The 22,976-nt window shown below is 38.4% G+C and overlaps 1 protein-coding gene across 6 annotated transcripts in view; it reads left to right on the forward strand.

Moving 5' to 3' along the window:
• TEC (tec protein tyrosine kinase) overlaps positions 1-22,976 on the forward strand; it is a 115,126-nt gene that overhangs the window by 40,300 nt on the left and 51,850 nt on the right. Inside the window, exon 2 of one of the 6 annotated variants that reach the window (XM_072944432.1) lies at positions 7,880-8,085. The exons of the other annotated variants lie outside the window; for them this stretch is intronic. The gene's annotated coding sequence lies outside the window, so the exon portion shown is untranslated. The remainder of the gene's footprint in view (positions 1-7,879; positions 8,086-22,976) is intronic. 6 annotated transcript variants of the gene reach the window in all.

A 22,976-nucleotide genomic window follows, 5' to 3' on the forward strand; every position in this document is an offset into this window, starting at 1 on the left:
GTTTTTATGGCTGAATAGTATTCCATTGCATGAATATACCACATCTTCTTTATCCAGTCATCTGTTGATGGACATTTAGGCTGTGTCCATGTCTTGGTTATTGTAAATAGTGCTGCTATGAACATTGGGGTGCAGGTGTCATCCTGAAGTAGGGTTCCTTCTGGATTTATGCCCAGGAGTGGGATTCCTGGGTCATATGGTAAGTCTATTCCTAGTCTTTTGAGGAATCTCCATACTGTTTTCCGCAGTGGCTGCACCGAACCCTGCATTCCCACCAACAGTGTAGGAAGATTCCCTTTTCTCCACGGCCTCTCCAGCATTTGTCATTTGTGAACTTTTGAATGATGGCCATTCTGACTGGTGTGAGGTGATACCTCATTGTAGTTTTGATTTGCATTTCTCTGATAATTCGTGATATTGAGTATTTTTTCATGTGCATATTGATCATTTGTATGTCTTCCTTGAAGGACTGCTTGTTTAGGTCTTCTGCCCATTTTTGGATTGGGTTGTTTGTTTTTTTCTTATTAAGTTGTATGAGCTGCTTATATATTCTGGAGATCAAGCCTTTGTCAGTTTTACTTGCAAAAATTTTCTCCCATTCCGTAGGTGGTTGTTTTGTTTTACTTATGGTTTCCTTTGCTGTGCAGAAACTTGTAAGTTTAATTAGGCCCCATTTATTTATTCTTGCTTTTATTTCTATTGCTTGGGTAGACTGCCCTAGGAGAGCATTTTTGAGATGTATGTCAGATAATGTTTTGCCTATGTTTTCTTCTAGGAGGTTTATTGTATCTTGTCTTATGTGTAAGTCTTTGATCCATTTTGAGTTTATTTTTGTGCATGGTATAAGGCAGTGTTCTAGCTTCATTGATTTACATGCTGCTGTCCAGTTTTCCCAACACCATTTGCTGAAGAGACTGTCTTTATTCCATTGTATATTCTTGCCTCCTTTGTTGAAGATTAGTTGACCAGAAGTTTTTGGGTTCATTTCTGGGCTCTCTATTCTGTTCCATTGGTCTGTATGTCTGTTTTTGTACCAATCCTATGCTGTCTTGATGACTGTAGCTCTGTAGTATTGTCTGAAGAGAGTTATTCCTCCAGCCTCTTTCTTTTTCTTCAGTAATGTTTGGCAATTCTAGGTCCTTTGTGGTCAGTTATGATTTTTTAAAAAATATTTCTTCATGGTAGAAGAAAATTAACACTAGACAGGGTTTTTGTCTCATCTCTGCCACTATGTAATTGGACTTCATAAAACAATGTTCTTCAATTGTTTTTATAGTTTAGAAATTACTTTAATGAGTAAGAAAGAGAAAGAAAATGCCATATGATATTGCTTATATGTGGAATCTAAAAAAAGGACACCAATGAACTTATCTACAAAACAGAAACAGACTCACAGACATAGAGGACAAACTTATGATTACCAGTGGGTAAAGGGGGTTGGAAGGAATAAGTTGGGAATTCAAAATTTGCACCTCTTGGGGAGTGATGAAAATATTAGCTATCTTGATTGTGGTGGTGGTTTCATTGGCGTATTCATCTACCAAAATTCATCAAATTTTACATCTGAAATATTTGTAGTTTACTGTACAGGAATCATACCACAGTAAAGGTGTTAAAAAAAAAAAGACATTACTTTCATGTATATTGTCTATCTCTTTACACCCTTAACTCCTCCTTTGCCATCATTACTTCAACCCAGCATACATCAGATCTCTTACCAACTCCTATGAATTCTCCTTCCCTTCATTGCAACTTTATTGCAGCTCCCAACTCCATTCTCTTGGTGGATCGCTGCTCTTAGTTGATTCTACTCTTGGACCTTCATCTTCAACTATATAACCATTAGAGGGTTATTTAAAACCTATAGCTTTACATCTGCTCTAGGATGAAGTTAAAACTTCTTGGTGTAGAATACAAGGTACTTGATGCCTGTTTTCCTTGTCTTCCCTCTCTCTTTCCTCCACTCCCAGCTTGATCTTCTACCCACAGTTACTCTTTCACACTGTGCCTTTGTTAATATTGTTCAATAACTGTGGAGTGATATAGCCCTCTACCTGCCTGCCAGGATTTGTCTATCCGTTCACTATTTTACCCATCAAAAAATGTGCTGAGTGGCTGGTAAAACACTTAGTTATCTTGTCTGACTCAGCTCAGTCCCCACCTTCTCTGAAGCCTTTCCTGTATTCCTCTCACCAGTGGTAGAATCCCCAGTCCACCTCAGCCCTCTGTGCCCATATTTTTATTGTGACATCTTGGTTGTTTGACTTTATTTACATACCTGTGTCCCCATTGGACTTTCAGCTCTTTGAGGGCAGGGTTCGTAGCTTTCCTATCTTTGTATTTCTGGGGGTTTAGTGCTGAATTGAGTACTCAGTACATGTTGGATGGCTGGATGGATCAAAGGAGACATAGGGAGACCTTAATCGTAACAATCAGGCAGGGCAGGTTTATCCTATACAAACATCATACTGGTAATTAGTAGAAGATTAAGGATTTGAGCCTTGATATTCTGACTCTAAATTCAGTGCTCTTCCTATAACGCCTCCTTTATCATTTTATTCTAGTTGTACTGAAATAAAAAATTTCATGTAATGAGATGCTTGAAAATTTAGCCTTTTGCCATTAATGGTTAACCATTAGGATGGTGGAGGCAATCAGTTGCAAGTATGATGACAAGACTCTCTTAAATATCCTGGGCAACCTCAAATATTTCTGTAAGGCCTTCTGGGCCATACAGGGTTGTATTCTTGACCAGCCTGGGAACCTGGAGACTGCAGAGAGATAGGAATAAGAGTTTATTAAGGTTTTGAGATGATTAGATATTTCTCCTTAGTTGTTCCCTTAGACCAGGTGGATCCCCCAATGGGAAGCACAGGTTTACCCTTCTAATGGCTACCTGAAATTTTATCTCTTCCAACACTTTCTAGGATTCTAGGGGTGAATGTGGTGTGGAAGAAATAGTTTCTTTTACTACAGGACAGTCGGAAGCATTTGCATCAGGCTCCCAGACAGCTCGCCAGCCTGTAAAAAGTGGGACAGCTCTAAGTACTCCATAGACAGTGTAGTGGTTAGTGTACTAGGGGATTTTTCTGGCTTTGAAAATGCTCAACTCTATTATCCTGCAATAACTCATTTTCTTATTGTCAGTTGAGTTTCCTTGTTTCTGCAATAAGGTAATACCAACTTCCTGTTTGTGTCTCAATTTCCTTTTTGTGTCTCTTCTCCCACTTTTGATTCATATCTGTTTCCTTATTCTGCTGTCCTGGATCTGACTTCCTCATCCTTCGTCACCTACAAGGGCCAAGATGCAGGTCTGAAGTCCTAGGGTCTGATATACCCTCTTAATTTGATAAATTGTCCATTTTCATTTAATAACATTCACTTCTTTTTTCCCCCTCTCTGGGAGGCAGAAACCTATTTAAGACAGAAGGGGGGAGAATGCCATTTGTTCCATCTACATTCCTAAAAATTTTTTTTTGCAACTGTAAATTTTGCTATGGTTTCAAACTTGCAGAAAAGTTGCAAGAATAGTACAGGGAACTCTCAAGTAACCTTTACTCAGATTCACAAATTGCCTGTGGTTTCCCCATTGTTCTATCACTGTTTTGGTCTTTACCTTTGTCTCTTTCTCTTTACATGCGTGTTGTCTTCTGAACCATTGGCGAGTGAGTTGTAGATAGCGCCCCTTTTACCACTAAATAGGTCGTTGTGTATTGCCTAAAAGTAAAGCATTCTCTTGTAGAACCACAGAACAATGGTCAAAATCAAGACGTTAAACACTGACACAGTACTTCTATCTGGTCCAGAGTCTGTAGAAAAATTTCATTCATCATTCCACTGATGTCTTCATAGCTCTTTCTCAACCTCCCCTCCTTGCCCAAATCCAGGATTTAATCCCTGGTCACATATTGTGTTTAGTAGGTCAAGACATAAAATTTGTAAATTTCCGTGGTGCAAGGAAGAGAAGTGTATGGAGGAAATGCTGTCCCTTGTCCTTTGTTATAGAATGCCAACTGTATCATGATGACTCAGTGATTATATATGAGAGTCCACAAACATGAAATCAGGTTTTAAAACCATTGTAGTTGTTCTCCTACTCTAATTCTCATGATCATCCTTAGGAGCTGAAGTTTACCTTCCTGCAGAGTAAGTTATTTTAGCCTGGTCCTCTAGGATGAGTACAAATCCCTTATCCCTGTTTTCCTTCCTGTCTCCCGCATCTCAATTTTAACTTTTTATTCTTCTGTGTTAAACAATTTTAGACATGTAAAGTGTTTTATGGAAAACAGTACAGGATGAATAAATTACTAGTAAGTGAAGAGGGAGTTTAATCAAAGGTTTGGTCCTTGTGCTACTTAAAAGTAGAAATAATAAAAGAGTTCTAGATCTCGAAAAACACTCTTGGGTCTGGCTCTGATAGTTGTGGTGTATTCATTGATTATTTATATCGTGGTGAGAGAGACAAAGGCTGTACAGAAAATCAGCATTTCTGCTCAGAAATGGTATTACCTAGTTTATTTTATTCATAAGACTTAGCTCTCAGCAATTTTTAGTGATATCAAAAAGTCAAATTTCCACCAAAGTTTTATTTAGCTATTTTAGCACTGAATATATTCAAAAAACTGCTGTAGGCACTGAAGGCAATTATGAAGAAACAATTCCCAGAATGTTTGGGAAATGGTATAGTTGAAATAAACTGTGTTTCTCCCTACCTCCTTTTCACATCTGCCTATCTTGAAAGAGACCTGTCTTAATCAGAAGTATGTGTAACGTTGCAGTTAAAAAAAAAAGAACTGTATTTGACATCATGATTTTTGTAACCTGACTTTTGTTTTTCTCTGCATCATGAACTATGGGGCAAGGGGCTGTTAGAAATCTTTGAAGATAGTTCTGTAACTTGTAGTTTCTGTTCAGTGTTTGTTGCTGAGGATAAGTATGATAGTATCTATCCTGAGGGACAGTTGAAAAAGAGACCAAATTATATGAGCCGAGAAAGCTTTGGTGGTAAAAGTGTAGACTGTGTACATTTTTGGCGAGGAAGTGGGTGGAGGTTGGGGAGGGGTTGGGGAAGGCCTCCACTTGGCCAAAGGTTGGAGTATGGGCAGTGTTGGGCAGAAAGAGCTCATTCATACTGTGGAAACATCATGTGCAAAGGCCCTGGGGTGAAAGAGGGATTGGTGTGTTTGTGGCGCTATTCTGTTCTAGGCCTATATAGATTTATTATACTGATAATTACCCATCCAAGGGGATGATTGATTTGTTAGTAATGAAGAAGACTTGGACAATTTTAGAGCTTGAAGGAATTTTAAAGAATAGCCCCCAAATTTTTCATTTGAGGAAACTGAGGATAAGGAGATACTTTGCTCCAGGTCACCCAGTAAGCTAGTTGTTAAGCCTGGACCAAAACTCAGATCAGCCTCTCTGTTTGCACTGCCTTTGTTCTGGAAAGAATGTGTTTGGGTTTCCCTAGGAGGCGAGGGCACTTATACAACTTAAATAATGTGGTTGTTCACAGAATGGACTCCACCTATTGACTGTTCAGACCGGTTGGCTTAAAAATACTTGTCACTTTTCTGTCTTTGAAGCTTTGCTCTTGCTGTGCCTAACACTTCTCCTTCTGTTTATCCAGATCCCATCTCAAGTCCACTTAAGTGAGATGCCTTATTCACCTCCCCACCCTCCAGCTGTAAATGCCAGCCTTTTCAGAATTACTGTTAAATTTATATGCATTATTATCATTATTGCCTTTTTAAATCACCAGCTACATAATAATCTCCTTGAGAGCAGAGGTTGTTGTCCTGTAATTTGAGTATATCACATAATGTCTTGCACCCACTAGGCTCTCAAAATAATTCTTGTTGGTAATAATTATACATAGCCATTTAAAACTACAATTTGAGTTGTTTCTAAAACCATTTTGAACATGGTTTAGCCACTGGTTAATACTGGTCAGATACAGGTAGAGAATTACCCATAGAAGGGAGCTGAGAAACACCTGTGTTATCCAGTAATTAATTTTGTGACTCTTTTAGGAGAACTCCTGACATTATTGGCCTTGGGTTTTGTGACTATTACTATACTTCCGAGATAAATATTAAAGTTTAATGATTACGACTTCAGATAATTAAAAACATTGTTGCAGTCTTTTTACCAAAGCTCTTTTTTTAGACCTTTTTAATTTTTAGTCTTAGAGCGCTACCTATAGTATTTGCATAATTCCACATTGGTAAACACCTGAAGTAAGAAATTGCACACAATATGTGCAATATAGTTGTTTAATAAAATTAAGTGAATAAGTAAGAGACTTAAATGAAATATCTAGTGAATTTTAATAGATTGTGGGAAAGGAAACCTCCCCTCAACAACTCAGTCCAATCATCCTGGTTGTATGAGGAGACTTTTGGGAAAAGTTCTATTTTTATTGCAAGTAATCACATAGATGTAGCTGTTCTTAATTGTATTTGCCACTGCAAAAAGTAACATGGATAGGTGTAATTCCCTGCTCATGAGAATGTAACATGTGAATTTTTCTCCTTGTAGGGGACTATGTCTGTCTTTATGTGTATGTGTGTATATGTATATGTGTGTGTGTGTATTAATATTTATTTTGTCTTTATGTATTTCCTGACTTTTTTCCAGCCCTCCAGGCCCATGTTGTTTCCTGTGTCTGGAATGACCCCTGTCTACCCACCCAGCCCTGTTTCTGCATGTTCAAGTCTGTCCGATGTTCAAGTCTGTCTGTTCTTCAAGGCCCAGTTCACTGCCCTTTCTCCTCCCTAAAGCTTGTCCTTCAAAACCCTTGGCCAGAAGGCATCTCTTCTGCTACTAAACTCCTCCTTGTGGTGCTTTTTTTCTTGCATTATGGACACTTGAGGATTTTCTCCTCTCTCAGTCTAGGCTCCCTAAAGACATAGGCTGTGACTTATGTGTGCTCGCCTCTTCCATAGCATCGAGCATAATGCCATCAATGCAGCTAAATATGAAATGAATGTTTTCTGAATAAATTCAGAAATTAATGAAAATTTACTTTAGTTTCCTCAAATGTGTTTTGGTTATGTCTTACTTGCTCTTTATTCATCCTGAAAGTTCAATAAAATGAATTTTCTTTTTCTGTGAGTATATACCAGGCATGCAGTAAATAATTTGAGTCTGAGTATAATAAAATTGCATTGGAAGTAGGCAGGAGAAATGCTTATGTTTATAGGCATATTTTCTTAAATGATATACAAAATTAATACAGTGCATTATCCATATGGAAAGGGATCTTCAAAAATTGAGTGTTAAAATGTCATCTCCCTTATTTTACTTCTGATAATAAATTATCTAATGGTGTCTTTCACTGGTAACTCACATGGGGAGGAAAGAATACAGGTTCACACCTGGGTCGGACCTCAGATCTGCCATCTGCTGATTCTGCCATCTTGGCCAAGTTACTTAGCTGCACCTCAGTCTTCATCTCTGGCATACACTTTTACTTGTTATATGGGACTCAGATCATTTGTTTTTCTTTATTCATCATTTGTACAACAAAGATTTAATGAGTATGTACAGTATGGTAGGAATAGAGGAATTAAAAGATGTATGATTCTGGCTTCGTGAAGCCTACAGTCTGATTCAGGTACAGTTCTGCCATTCTGGGTTCATGATGAGACGTTTCTATGCTACATCCAGTCTGTTTCAAAGGGGGCCTCTTGAGATCTGGAGCTCTTACCTTTGTGTACCCCTGTTGTTTGCACTTGTCCATGCATTTCTGGATGACCTGGGACTCTTAACTTCCCTGGCCCTTGAGTTTCCCTTTGTTCTTAAATTTTGCATAGCATAGGTTTCGCAGAAGCACAGGAGTTTTGCATACTTGCTTATAATGCTTTGTTCTCTGTAGCATTTCCACAGAGCATATGTGTGGGTAACCAGCACATTGGCCACCATCTGCTTCACAAGTGAAGGCACTGGGGGACAACCAAGTCAAGTACCTTCTCTGCAGTGACATCCTATTTGACTAGGTGAACCAAGGTGTCTTATCTTTCTCTCGAGCGTACTGTTAAACCACATCGTGCTACTTCCCATAAAGGGGGACTTCCTTAAACAGTAAGTTCACTGACCACCTCTGCACATACATTTCCTTCCTCCTTGCCTTCTTTGGCTTATACATGGGACCTTTTAACAGTTGTTGATTTGTGTTTGTTTTTTCCTCGCTGTACCCCTGTGAGTTGGTGGGGACCCTATGAATTTCACTAGACTATGCAGAAAAGAGACCCACAGGAAGAAAATACTCCTGTGAATGCTTAGATAAAAAGAAGTTGAAATGGTTATATTGAAATTGTGACTCTTAAGAAGTTTAAAATGGGTTTGGTTAAGTAGATCATTTCATAAATACATGATTCTTCTTCACAGAGAAAACTCCCAGGTAACTCAATTAAAGGTGAACTGATTCACATTCATTGTCTATCCCACCGAGTAGGGAACAGGGTCATAGCTGAAGAGGACGCCTCTAAGTCTACTGTAATAAGTTGTTAGTTCAACGCTTTTTAAAATAGTAAAGGAAGCTGATATTTAGGTTAACTCAGTTCTGACTAGGATTGATTGTAGTACAATATCCAAAAATGGCAGAGATTTGACTTTTCTTGGAAAAAGATGAGTAGCTTGATGCTAAAAATCAAATATGTAATTCAGAATTTGTTTCTAAACAGGGTCCTTTTATTTTCAAACGTCACACTTAATCGCTTTCTAAGGATGGGTGTTATGACTAAAATATCTGTAGGAAACGAGATCAGTATCCACTGGATGAGATAATGGGTTTCTTGAGGTGCTAGAGCGAGCTTTTCAGCAGTTTTCTACTCCTTTGTTATTTCTGTTGTGGTCTAAGGTCCGTCTCTGAGTTAATAGAATTTCTGTGACCTAGAGAGTGTACTATGGACTTTGGAGCCAGATTGTCTGGGCTGAAATCCTAAATTTGTTACTTATTAGCTGTGTGACCTTGGACAAGTTACTTAATCTCTCTGTGCCTCATTTTCCTCATCTTTAAACCGGGGCAAATGATAGTATTTCCCTCACAGGTTTTTGTGAGGTGTAAATGGATCCCTAAACATAAAGTCATTAGGACAGTTCCTGGCAAATAGTGTCACTGTAAGTATCAGCAGTTGTTACTATAATTAGTAGTTTGCACTTTCACCCACTTTTGTCTTTTTAGTATAATATGTTTCAGAGTTTCTGCTCTTGCACCTGACTTTTCCCAGATACAGACATTTTTATGGTACGCATAACCATTTCATTCTCCTAGTAAGCCACTAATCATAGGTGATCCATTCTTTAAATTGATCTCCGTGGCTTGTAGTCCAGTTGCATTGCAGAGTCCTGGTAACGGGTGGAAGTGGATACTTTGGGGTAGGGCCAGTTCACGTTCTTGGCATCTCTGAGCCTGTATTGGTGGAGCTCTTGTTGGATCTGCTTTGGGTGTTTCACTCTGGAGGTTTGTCCGTGGGGCACATGACAGGGTGCTGGTTGTGATAAACGTGTGTTACTGCAGTTTTACATAACACCAGGGGGGGATCTATCGGGAAGTTAAAGGAAAGTAAGCTTGAGAGCCTTTCAATTCCGTAGCCCTTTCTAAGGCCCCTGGAAGGGCCTGAGTGCTTTTGTATTTATAGTTTTGCACTGAAAAAACAAAAACAAAAACAAAAACAAAAACAATCTTCTCCTCAAAATGTATAAGCTTTATGCCACTCAAAACCTGGATCTGCTTCTGCAAAGCACGTGGAACTTTATTTGTTCTAATATCTGATATTATCAACAGATTCTACCAGTAAAATATCCTCAGGCATCTCCACTGTAAAGCAACTAAAAAAAGCACATTTCTGATTTATTTACGTTCTTAAAAGTTTTCCTTTCAAGAGCAAAGTAGCATATCTACTTTAATCTGTTAAATTTATTTTTCCTTAATAAAAAAAGTTTCAGAGTTGCTTTTCAAAGTCCCATACTTTTCTTGCTAAATGTTTTCCTGAGTAGTTTATGGTTGTAGTTACTCTTGTGAATAGGTGAATTTTCCTGATATGTTGTGATTAGATATTGTTGATATATAATCAATCTCTTGATTTTTGTAAATCTATTTTGTCACCAACCAGTATACTGTGCTTTTTCCAAATATTACATAGAGGCACAATTTTCTGTTAATAACTTTGCTATAAAAGGGTCATTTTCTATTAGATTTAATCCAAATTATGAGAAGAAAATAATTTTAAAAAATATTAAGAAAAATAAAAGCATTTTAAGTCCTAAACGAGAATACTCAAAAGGCCATGTGGCTCTTGGGGGAGGGCATTCAAGCAGGGGAATCCAGAAATGCAAGGCCCCAGAGAGGGATTTCTCCTTTGCTCCAGGAACAACCAAGAGGCTGAGGGGGAGTAGGGTGGGGTGCATGGGGGAAGAGGCTGGAGAACCAGGTAAGATCATACATGGATCATTGTGGGCCATGGAAAAGACTTTGGATTTTGTTTTTTTTTAAGTGTGATAGAAAGATTTTGGAGGATTAGGAGTAGAAAGTGACAAAGTTTGACCCTATGTTCATGCATGACAAGGGGCTGGGCTCAGTGGAACATGAACTGGCAGTTAGAAGGTGTGAGGTTTGGTTCCAGCTCCACTAACCTGTGTGATCCTGGGGAGGTCACTTATCTAGGCAGTGCCTCAGTTTCCACTCTAAAATGAGGAAATTGGATTGTGTGACCACTGGAATGACTTTCATGACTAAATATGATTCTCAAATCTTAAAATAGTTATTAAACATTCAACATGTATTGGCAGTGGTTGTCGGCTGTGTGGAATAGAACAGGAGACCTGCGCACCCCCACCCTCCTGCCTCCCCAACTCTCCGCTCAGACTTGGACGGACCTTCCCTCTTCTTAGTCCTGAGCCTCGCCTCTGCCCCTGGGTGGCCAGGTGCTTGTGTGTGCACAGTGGTGTTTCACTGTTCATTTCTCTGATTATTAAAGAGGATGAGCAAGTCTACTTCATTTCATTGTCTGTTGGCATTTACTCTCTGTCGAAGTGCCACTTAGATTTCCTCCTTTTTTTTTTTTTGTTAGGTTTTCTGCCTTTTAAAATTTATTTTTAAAAGGTATAATATATATATTCTGAATCAAACTCACTATCTGTATATCCTTTGCAAATACTTGTTTGTGCTTTGTGGCTTGTCTTAACTCTCTTAATGATATCTTTTTTCTTATTGTGGTAAATACACATAGCATAGAAGTTACCAGTGTAACAATTTTCAAGTGTATAATTCAGAGGCGTTAAATAAGTATATTAATAATGTTGTGCAACAACCACTGGTATTTAGTTCCAGAACTTTTTTATCACTCCAGATGGAACTGAAAATGTTCCATGTGCACTGAAGAAGAATGTGTATTCTGTTGCTTTTTGGATGGAATGTTCGGTATATGTCTGTTAAGTACATCTTAGAATGCATCATTTAAGGAGTTGGTTCCTTATTGATTTTCTGTCTGGATGATCTATCCATTGATGTAAGTGGGGTGTTAATGTCTCTTCATCTTATTGCATTACAGTTTCTCCTTCTGGATTGATTAATATTTGCTTTATATATTTAGGGGCTCTTATTTTGGGTGCGTTATTGTTTATAAATGTTATATCCTCTTATTGGATTGACCCCCTTATCATTATGTAATGATAATTACATATTCTTTGTCTCTGATTATGGTCTTTGTTTTAAAGTCTATTTTGTATAATATAGGTAAAGCTGCCCCATTTTTCCTTTGGTTTTCATTTGATGGAATATTTTTTTCAATCCCTTCACTTTCAGTCTGTGGTGTCCTTACATCTAAAGTGAGTCTCTTGTAGGCAACATAGATGGGTCTTGTTTTTTTTTTTTTTTTTAATTTTTATCCATTCAGCCACTCTGTCTTTTGACTGGAGAATTTAGTCCATTTACATTTAAAATAATTATTCATAGGTATATACTTACTGCCCTTTTGTTAATTGTTTTCTGGCTTTTTTTTATAGTTCTTCTCTGTTCCTTTTTTCTCCTCTTGCTCTCTTTGTGGTTTGATGACTTTCCTTAGTGTTATGCTTAGATTCCATTCTCATTACCTTCTGTGTATTTACTACAGGCTTTTGCTTTGTGGTTAACATGAGGCTCACATGTAACGATCTGTAACAGTTTATTTTAGGTTAATAACATGTTTGATTGCATTCTAAAGCTTAAGATCCCCCCCCATGCTTTTTGTATGTTGATTTTACATTTTATATCTTTTATCTTATGTATGTATCCCTTAACTATTAATTGCAATCATAGTTATTTTTACTACTTTTGTCTCTTAACCTTCATACTAACTTTATAAGTGATTAATCTACTACATTTATTATATATTTACCATTCCCATGAAATTTATTCTTTCAGATATTTTTCTTGTTGCTCATTAGCACCCTTTTCAGCTTAAAGAAGTCCCTTTAAAATTTCTTATACATACAGTTTAGTGATGATGACTCTTTTAGCTTTTGCCTCTTTGGAAAACTCTTTATCTCTCCTTCAATTCTGAATAACTTTGCTGGGTAAAGATTTCTTGGTTGGAAGGTTTTTCTTTCAGCACTTTGACTGTATTGTGCTGTTCCCTTCTACCCTGCAAGGTTTCTACTGAAAAATCTGCTGGTGGTCTTATGAGGGTTCCTTTGTACATAATAAGTTGTTTTTCTTTTGCTGCTTTTAAGTGTCTTTCCTTGTCTTTAACTTTTAACACTTTAATTTTAGTGTTAAAATTTTGGTATAGGTCTCCTCACGTTCTTATCTGGAATCTCTGAGCTTCCTAGTACCAGATGTCTGTTTCTTTTCCCCAGGTTAGGAAAGTTTTTAGTCATTGTTTTTTCAAATAAAATTTCTGTGCCTTTCTCTCTGTCTTTTCCTTCTGGGAGCCACAAAATGTGAATGTTAGAGTGTTTGCTATTGTTCCATTCATCTGTAAGCTATCATCACATTTTATCATTCTTTTTTTGTTTTGCTGCTCTGGGTGAGTTTCACTGTCTTGTCCTCTAGTTGACTAATTCTTTCTTCTGTTTCATCTAGTCTGCTGTCGAATACTTCTAGTACACTTCAGTTCACTTATTGTATTCTTCATCTCTGTGATATCTGTTTGGTACTTTCTTTTTATTTTCCATCTCTTTGTTAAAGTTCACATTGTGTTCATCCATTCTTCTCAATTTGGTAAACATCTTTATCACCATTACTTTGAACTCTTTATCAGGTAAATTACTTACCTCCATTTCATTACGATTTCTTTTTCTGATATTTTATCTTGCTCTTTCATTTGGAACATGTTCCTCTGTTTCTTCATTTTACTTGACTCTCTGTAACTCTAAAACAACCACCTCCTCCAATCTTGAAAGAATGGCCTAGAGTAGGAGATGAACCTTGTCAATCAATCTTGCCCAAGCTCTTGGTTGTTTCTCAAACTTTTGTGCTAGTCCAAGCAGCCCATTATATTTTTAATCTCCCAGTGGTTGACGATATGCTAAGACCTGTCAGTATCCCAAAGAGGAGGACCTCAGCATGTAGATTCAGGCTAATTGGAAGCCAGACTTGTAGGCAACAGTTTTTAAGACTATACAAATATATATAGTCCTATGGGACTACAAGTGTAACACTTGCTGCCACCAGAGCCAAGTGACCTAGAAGTGTAACCCTGGGCAGGAGTCTCAAAAATTGGGGCTCCAGATGAATATATGAGCTGTTTTCTGGAAGAAGCTTTTTTCTGGGATAGATCATATGTTAGGCCACAAAATGAGTTTTAATAGTTTAAGAAGACTGAAATCATATCGAGCTTCTTTTCTGATCACAGTGGTAGGAAGCTAGAAATCAATTACACAGAGAAAGCTGGAAAATTCACAAATATGTGGAGATTAAACAACATACTACTGAACAACCAGTGGGTCAAAGAATAAATCAAAAGAGTAATTGAAAAATATATTGAGACAGATGAAAATGGAACTATGATATACCAAAATTTATGGAATGCAGTAAAAGCAGTTCTAAGAGGGAAGTTCATAGCAATAATTGCCCACCTTAATAAACAAGAAGAGTTTGAAATAAATAACCTCATCTTACACCTCAAGGAACTAGAAAAAGAACAACAACAACAAAAATCCCAAAGTTAGTAGAAGGAAGGAAATAACAAAGATTTGGTCAGAAATAAATAAAATAGAGACCAAAAAGTTAATTGAAAGAATCAGAGAAATTAAGAGCTGTTTCTTTGAAAACCTAAAATTGATAAAAACCTTCGTTAGACTCATCAAGAAAAAAAGAGCACTCAAATAAATCAAATCAGAAATGAAAGAGGTCTTAAAACTGATACCACAGAAATACAGAGGATCATAAGAGACTACTGCAAACAATTATAGACCAAAATTTTTGACAACCTAGAAAAAATGGACAAATTCCTAGAGATGTATAACCTATCAAGACTGAATTATGAAGAAATAGGAAGTATGAACAGATGGATTACTAGGAAGGAGATTGAATCATTAATCAAATAACTCCCAACAAATAGAAGTCCAGGACTGGGTGACTTCACTGGAAAATTCTACCAAACATTAATAGAAGAATTAATGCCAAACCTTCTCAAACTATTCCAAAAAATAGGAAGGAATTATTCCAAACTAATTTTATGAGGCCATCACTACCCCAATACCAATGCCAGACAAAAATGCCACAAGAAAAGGAAATTGCAGGCCAATATCCCTAATGACTACAGATGTGGTAAGCTCCTTGACATAGGCCTTCATGATGATTTTTAAAATCTGACACCAAGAGAAAAGGCAACAGAAGCAAAAATAAATAAATGGGACTACATCAATCTAAAAAGCTTCTGTATAGCAAAGGAAACCATCGACAAAATGAAAAGGCAACATACTAAATGGGAGAAAATATTTGCAACTCATATATCTGATAAGGAGTTAATATCCAAACTGTATAAAGAGCTCATACAACTCACTAGCGAAAAAACAATTCAATTAAAAAGTAGACAGAAGATCTGAGTAGACATTTTCCCAAAGTAGTACAGTACATGGAAAGGCATTCAACATCACTAATCATCAGAGAAATGCAAATCAAAACTGCAGTGATATATCACCTCATGCCTGTCAGAACAGCTATTCAAAAGGACTAGAGTAACAAGTATTGGTAGGGGTGTGGAGAAAAGGGAACTGTTGTGCACTTTTAGTGGAAATGTAAATTGGTGCAGCCTCTATAGAAAACTATATGGAGGTTCCTTGAAAAATTAAAAATATAAATACCATATGATCCAGTAGTTCCACTCCTGGGTATTTATCTGAAGAAAATGAAAACGCTAACTTGTAAAGATATATACACCTTAGTGTTCATTGCAGCAGTATTTACAATAACCAGGATATGGAAACAATGTAAATGTCCATAAGTAAATGAATGGATAAAAAAATTGTGATACACACACACACACACACACACACACACACACACACACACAGGAATATTACTCAGCCATAAAAAAGAAAATGGAACCTTGCCATTTGTGACAACATATATAGACCTCAAGGGCATTGCTAAGTGAAAGTCAGTCAAAGAAAGACATGTAGTGTGATCTTTCTTATACATGGACTCTAAAAAAATTGAAGTTAAAAACCAAGCTTATAGATATAGACAAGAAGTTGGTGGTTGCCAGAGGTGGGAGGTGGAAGATGGGAGAAATGGGTGAAGGGGGTATTTAAAAATATAAAAAGTAAAAACACAAAGTGATGGGGCAGGGAAGAAATTATAATAAAACTTAGAATACATAGTTTCCCTTATTTTACATTAAAATTTCATTAAAGCATTTTTTGCAAATAAAAGTGACTTGCTTCCCATGCATTCTGAGAGAGCCCTAAATTGCAATCAAATATTTTCAGCACTAAGATTCACAAACATTACACCAAAAAAAACCTAAACGAAGCTAACTTAGTATGTCAACATGTAGCTTTCATTTCCTCAGAGAGGACGCTGGTGTGCCACTAGAAATATTTTTTGTTTTGTTGTATTTATTTAGAAGGAAGTTGAATTAAATTCTTTGCTAATAGTTTCTAGTCTATGAATTTAAGTTAATGAACTCTACACATAACATCCTGCATTTCTACCTTAACCTTTTGATAGTGCCTGAGACTGTCAAATACAAGGATGGGGAGTCAGTAAACCCAGGGTCTAGTGTTTATTTGGTCTGTGGGACCAGGGAGTCACATAATTATTCTGAACTTCAGTAATCCCATGCATAAAAAGGTTGGGGTGGGGGAATAGCATCTGCCTTACCTATTTCATACAGTTGTGAACATCCAGTTAAAACAGGGTAGTGAAAACATTTTGCATCTTTAAAAAAATTAGCTATCATTATTATTATGTTGCTGAATTGATTATCATTATCTATAGGGTGTCTGGAAAGTCATAACATATTAGGTCGTGTAAATCTAGATGGCACAAAATTACATAATTAACACTTGAAGAACTACGTGGAGTTTTGGTCATTTCTCAAGACAAAAAAATTGGAAACTAGCTGGAAACTATCAAGAAGGGTCACTAAAGTGTTCCAGGGGAAGGACTCCCAGTGTAAAGGATTAGACTAACATTATAAAGCTTTAAAGACTTCTACAAGGAAAGTCAAGAAAGGAAAGCAGTGGATCTTTAAAACAAGGAAACAAGCAAAGAAACAAAAAATCCTTGTACTCGTTAAGCAGTCAGTCCCCATGTTGCTTCCTCCCAGCCCCTGGCAACCACTCATCTGCTTCCTGTCTCTAAGAATTTGCCTGTTCTGGGTATTTCATATGAATAGAATCATACAATATGTTACCTTTTTTTTGTATCTTGCTTTCACTGAGCATAATGTTTTCAAGGTTCATTCACTGTTGTAATATGTATCAGTACCTCATTCCCTTTCATAACTAAGTCATATTACATTATAGGTATAGACCGTATTTTATTTATTTACTTGTCTGCTAATGAGTATTTGGATTGTTTCCACCTTACGGCTATTGTGAATGGAGCTGCTGTGAATACCTATGTACAAGTTTTTGTGTGGACATATGTTTTCATTTCTCTTGCTGGGTCTTTGGGTAACTATGTTCAATGTTTTGAGGGACTGGTAGACTGTTCTCTAAAGGGGCTGTGACATTTTACATTCCTACCTAGAGTGAATGAGGGTCCAGTCTCTCCACATCCTTCTTGTTAAAATCTCTCTTGTTGATGTAGCCCTTCTCATTGGTGTAAAGTGGTATCTCATGGGTTTGAGTTGCATTTCCCTTATGGCTAATAATGTTGAGCATCTTTTCATGTGGCCTGTTGCTTTTTAATTAATTAAATTGATTAATTAAATTTATTGCTGTATGCTTGCTGTCTTTGGTTAGGCAATAGAACTTCTCCGGCACGAATTTCATCTTTATTTGATTTTTTAATGAAGGGGACAGTGATATGCTGGTAAATGCTTAGTGATTGGGGGTCATGGAAGAAGCCCGTATTTTTAGTGTTTGCCGATTTCTGTGGTTTAAGTACTTCTACCATAGCAGATGTCCAGCCACCAACAAGACATTGAAAGTGAAGCAGGGAAATGGTGTGCACAATAGGCTCTCATGAGCTGTCATGAGCTGACTCCAGCCCATCAGTGGAAGGGATGGATGGGTGAAGTGAGCTGCACTGGGGCTGCCTGGTGTTGCGCAGGCTGGATTCTGCACAACTGTAGGGGTGCCAGTCACATGTTAGTCTAAATTAGAGAAAAAAGCATATAGTATTTACTGAGTGTCTACCACATGCTTAATCTTCACGACAATCTTCTGAGGCAGGTTTTACTGTCTTTTCCCCAAGAATTACAAGGCTTAGGGAACTTTATTAACTAACTCAGTGATTCACAGCTAATAAGTGTCAAAGTTGGGATTTAAGTCAGGTCTTTCTTAATTTAAAGCTCATTCCAGCATTCCAACTGTTGTGGAGAGTTACAGGGACCTCCAAGACAACCTCTAGGTTTGATTAATTGCTGCGGGGACTCGCAGGGCTCAGCATATGATTGTATTCATAATAATCATTTATTCCAGCAAAGTAAAATCAGCAAAGGGAAAGGCACATATAGGGGGAAGCCCAGAGGAAACCAGGCATGAGCTTGCAAGAGTCCTTTCTCAGTGGAGTCATATAGAATGTGCTTAAAAGCTTCAGTAATGAGTTGACAGCACGTGAAATACCGCCTACTAGGGAGCTCAACAGAAACTCATTGGAGGACTGGTTGGTTATATAGGCCCCCTCTGCCTAGCCTGGGCCAAAATTCCAGACTCCAGAAGGAAAGCAGGTGTTCAGCATAAACCATATTGTTTATACAGTGCTGGGAACAGTGGGACCTTCCCAAAGTCCAGGTTCCTAGATGCCAGCCCAGGCCAACTGCAGAATGGCAAGTAGGCTTTTCTAAGAATAGCAGTCTCGAGCCTACCATGTTAACTCTTTCCTGCACACTAACCAAGTGCAAAAATAGGACAGAAAGTTGGGAAAAGGTGGAGACCATGTCTGCTTATCATCCCATCCCCCTTCCGCTCCCAGTGCCTGCAGAGGACTTGATACGTGCTGGGTTTCTAATAATGGCGCACTGAGTTCTGCAGATCCTCGTTAATGCTCAGCCCATGTGTGTGTCTGTGTAAGGCCCCTGTGTTTGAGAAGTTCTCTGGGTTCAGCCAGAACCTCCAAATCGTGATTAATTATGACTGCTTGGCCCAGTGTAGCTTGATAACCCCTAACTCTTGACTTCTCAGGGACTGTCCTCTGTTGAAAGGCCTTCATTTGAAAAACTGAGGTCTGCTATTTGTGTCTCCAGCGGAAATATTGGTACTTTTGTTCCAGTGCCCCAGACACCTTGCCTCAGACTCACTTTTACTTCTGTCAACTTTGACTAAAAGTGGAACAGTCTCCCACACCTGACTTCCTCTGTGTCTTGGTCACATGTCGGAGTCACACCTTCTTTTGTGCTTATGGACAGAGGCTGACGGAGTTGTCTGCATGTATCCAGTTGTCACAGGCACTTCAAGGAGCTTTGCTGTAGAGGAGAGGTTCTGGGCGAGAGTTGACCAGGCTGCCACGCGCCGACAACAGCCCGGTTCCTTTCATTCTGAGTCACCAGACAGACCAGTTAAAGAAAAGAAAACAACTTACCTTTCTTTGGCCAGTTCCCTCAGCTTTCAAGTGAAGTAGAGTTATTCTCCTGCCTATGGCTTTACATAATTATTTTCCACTAGTTACTTTAATATTGTGGCTGGAAATGTTCTTTTCTAGAGTTGAGAAAAGCAAACTCTCCAACTACAGCAAAAAGCATTGGTTCTCATGTCAGATGGCCAGTGTTCCAATCCCAGGCTCTGTCATTCACCAGCTCACATGACCCTGGACAAGTAAATGTACCTACTTTGTGCCTCAGTTTCCTCACCTGTGAAATGGGGACAGATATAGTTACTACCTCATAGGTTGTGAGAATCGATTGAGAGAATGTGTCTAAAACACACACTAAATGAATTTAAAACACAAGCTGCCAAATAGTCAGCCTTGGAGAAAAGTTAGTAACATCGCTGTTATTGTTAACCCTTGGTATATAAAAATCTTTCTTTCTTTTTGACTGCTCATGCTGGTTTGAGTATATACATTTTCTGACCCTCTACCCCACACTCCTTTAAAACTTTATTTAATTGACAATGGGAAATTTAAGATAATGGTTTGATAGGAGTTCCAGGGTGGTGGACGAAGTCTTTCTACCTTAAACTAAGCCACGATGCGCTGGGGTCCACCTGTGGCTCTCTTTGACTCTGTGAGTGGAGGAACCACTGACTGGGCTCTTGGTTTTCTGGGAGGGGAGGGGAAGGGGGGTGATTTCTCCTCCCTCCCTGGAATGGGGGCCTCTCCAATCTCTCTCCAATCTCAGAATTCTTCCCACTATGCCAGACTGTGTCAGAGCATTCTGCTTCCCCTGTTCCTTTTTCCTCTTTCCTTGTCCTCTTCCTGGCCTGTCTGTGTCTCTTTGATCCTGCTTCCTTGTTTTTACAGCACTAGTTGGAAGTGATCTTTCTCCTCCTTTCATGGCCTCTAGCCCTCTTCATTATGCGGTGAGTATTTGGCATTTATCTCCTCGTGTAGACTCCCTGGTTGTCCTGCTTCCTTTCTGGCTGCTTGTTCTTGTCTCCTTCAAGAGTTAAGTGTTGCTCAGGGTTCTGTTCTAAGGCTTCTTTTCTTACTCAGCACTCAGCATCCATTCCAGTGGCTTTGAGTTAGCACCTGTGTGCTGGTGGCATCTCCATGGTGATTCCCAGCCTGATAGCCATTCTGAGGTCTAAGAGTTTCAGTAGGTATCTCAAATTCAAAATGTCTGAAAAGAAACTCAAGATGTTGTCACTGTCTCTACCTTGCTAAGTCTCCTGTGGTCTACCCAGTGCTTGTGCCAGAAACCCAGGAGTGGGTCTAACTTCACCCCTCTCCCTGAGCCTCTCTCATGTCTGAACTCAACAGGATTTGTTGATTCTGACTTTGAATAAATCTCATTCCTGCCACTTTTCCCATTTCTACCACCACCATGATCCAAACCACCCCTGCCTCTTCTTGGGTAAGTACAGTAGCCTCTGTATCAGTTAGGATTGAGTTGAGCTATATAACACACAAAATCCCCACATAATCGTAGCTTAAGTAAAATAGCTGCTTTTTTTTTTCTTTCTCTCTTACAATGTAGAAGAAAGAAAAGACTGGAGGCAGGCTGTCCTGAACTGGTCGGAGAAATCCAATCCAAGGATCTCAGATCCTGTCTTTCCCTTCTGTCTTCTTAGCTTGTATCTTTTATGTTGGCCCAAGATGGTTGCTGGAGCTCCAGCCATCTTATCTGAATTACAGGCTGGATGAAGGAAGAAAGACAGAAAAGCAAGAAGGTGCTTCTCCCACCTGAGTCAGTTTCTCTTAACAGCCTTCCTTTATGTTCCATATAAGACTTCTGCCTACATCTCATTGACCAGAACTTAGCCACATGGTCATACTTAGTTGCAGAGGGAGCTGAAAAATAGTCTTTTATTCTGAGTGTCAACATATCTAACCAAAAGTTAGGGTTCTGTTACTGATGAGAAGTGGATGTTGTAGGTAGACAGGAATTTCTGCCTCATCCTAGTAGGTGCCTCTTTCCACTCTTGCCCTCTCAAGTCTGTTGTACATAATGGCCACAGTGATCTTTTGCCATCTTTAAAAAATTTTTTTCTGTTTATTTATTTTATTCTTATTTTTTTTGAAGTGTAGTCAATTTACAGTGTTAGTTTCAGATATACAGCAAAGCGATTTAGTTACACATACATATATATTGAATATAGTTGAATTGAATATAGTTGAATTGTGTTGTTACAGTAGGTCCTTGTTGTTTACTGTTTTAGATACAGTAGTACGTATCTGTTAATTCCCAAACTGTCCCTTCCGCCACCCATTCCATAACCACAGTTTGTTTTCTATGTCCATGAGTCTATTGGCTGCAGTGATGTTTTGAAAACACAAATACGATCATGTTCCTATCCTGCTTAAAACTTTTCAGAAGCTTCTCATTACTCCCAATTTAAATCTCGAAAGTCTTCAACAGGCCTTTGGTCCAGCAGCCTGCCCACCCGTCTACATTCATTTGCAGTTCCTTCTCTTCCTCACTGCTGACCTCCAGCTCACCAGTCTTTCTGTTCTTAAAGACACTTGGCTGCTTTCCACCTTGGAACATATGCTTTATGTATGTCCTTCATGTAGAATCCATGTCTCCCTTCTCTTGACTGGCTAACGCCTTCAGGTCTCAGCTTCAATATCACTCTCTCAGTACAGCCTCTCTGATCTTCTAGGTTAGATTAATTTTCCCTGTATAATATTATCTTGTGCTTTTACTTTCTACCACCTCTCTCTCTTCAATAAATTATTGGTACAATTGTATTTTCAGTCTCTCTCTCAACTAATCTGTCACAGGCAGATGAAGGCACTGCTTAGCCCAGTACTTGACCTGTGGTAAATAATAGTTGGTTATTAAAATGATTGAATGGGATTCAGGTTCAAGGATGTATATGATGGATTTACTCTGAATCATGTTAAAAGGATGTAAATGAAAGACATAAGGAGAAGGGTCTTGCTAGGTAATCAGAGATACCCAATCAGGCACAGGTGAGAAGCTGGGACTAGAGAAGTAGATTTGAAATCATCAAATCTAATCTGTTTATCCTAAAAAAAGATAGCTTCCCTAGTGGACACGCAGTGGGCTTTGAAGTCAGACAGATCTGCTCTGAATCTTGGTTCTATCACATATCAGCTGTGACATTGGGCAGTTGATAAAACTCTCTGAGTCTCAGTTTCTTTATCTCTAAATGGAGAAAACACCTACTCTGAAAGGCCATTTATTTGTGTGCTGACAGAATATTTCAAACGCTTCTGTCTGGTTGGTTCAGAAACACTTTAAGAAGGAAGATAGTCCTTCTTCAAAAAGAGAGAAAATGGAAAACATTCTTTTTATCCTTTCCTGGTCATCCTGAACGCACATCCTTTTGGACAACGAAAATCAAGATTGCTGTCTGAGCTTAGGAACACAGGGGCTTCGGGACCTTTCTGTGGCCTTTTTTTTTTTTTTAATTTACCAAATACTTTTATATTGCTATATGTCATGCATGGTCTTAAGTGCTTTGCAAGTATTACCTTTAATTCTCTGAACTTTATAAGTAGATGCAGTTATTCCCATTTTACAGATGAGGAAACAGACGGGGAGGTTGAGTACCTTACCCAAGGTTGTAGAGCCAGTATGCAGCAGAGCCAGGAAACCAGCTGAGGCTATCTCATTTATACATAAGGATATATCAACCTTTATATTCAGCAGAACATGAATTAGCCCTCAAAAAAGCTGAGAAGCCGGTAAAAATATGTCTCTGTAATATTACTATTATGCTTTGAAGGAAGAGAAATCTTTGGCTGAAGG

This window comes from Vicugna pacos, chromosome 2 (assembly GCF_048564905.1).
Source record: "Vicugna pacos chromosome 2, VicPac4, whole genome shotgun sequence".
Lineage (NCBI taxonomy): Eukaryota > Metazoa > Chordata > Mammalia > Artiodactyla > Camelidae > Vicugna > Vicugna pacos.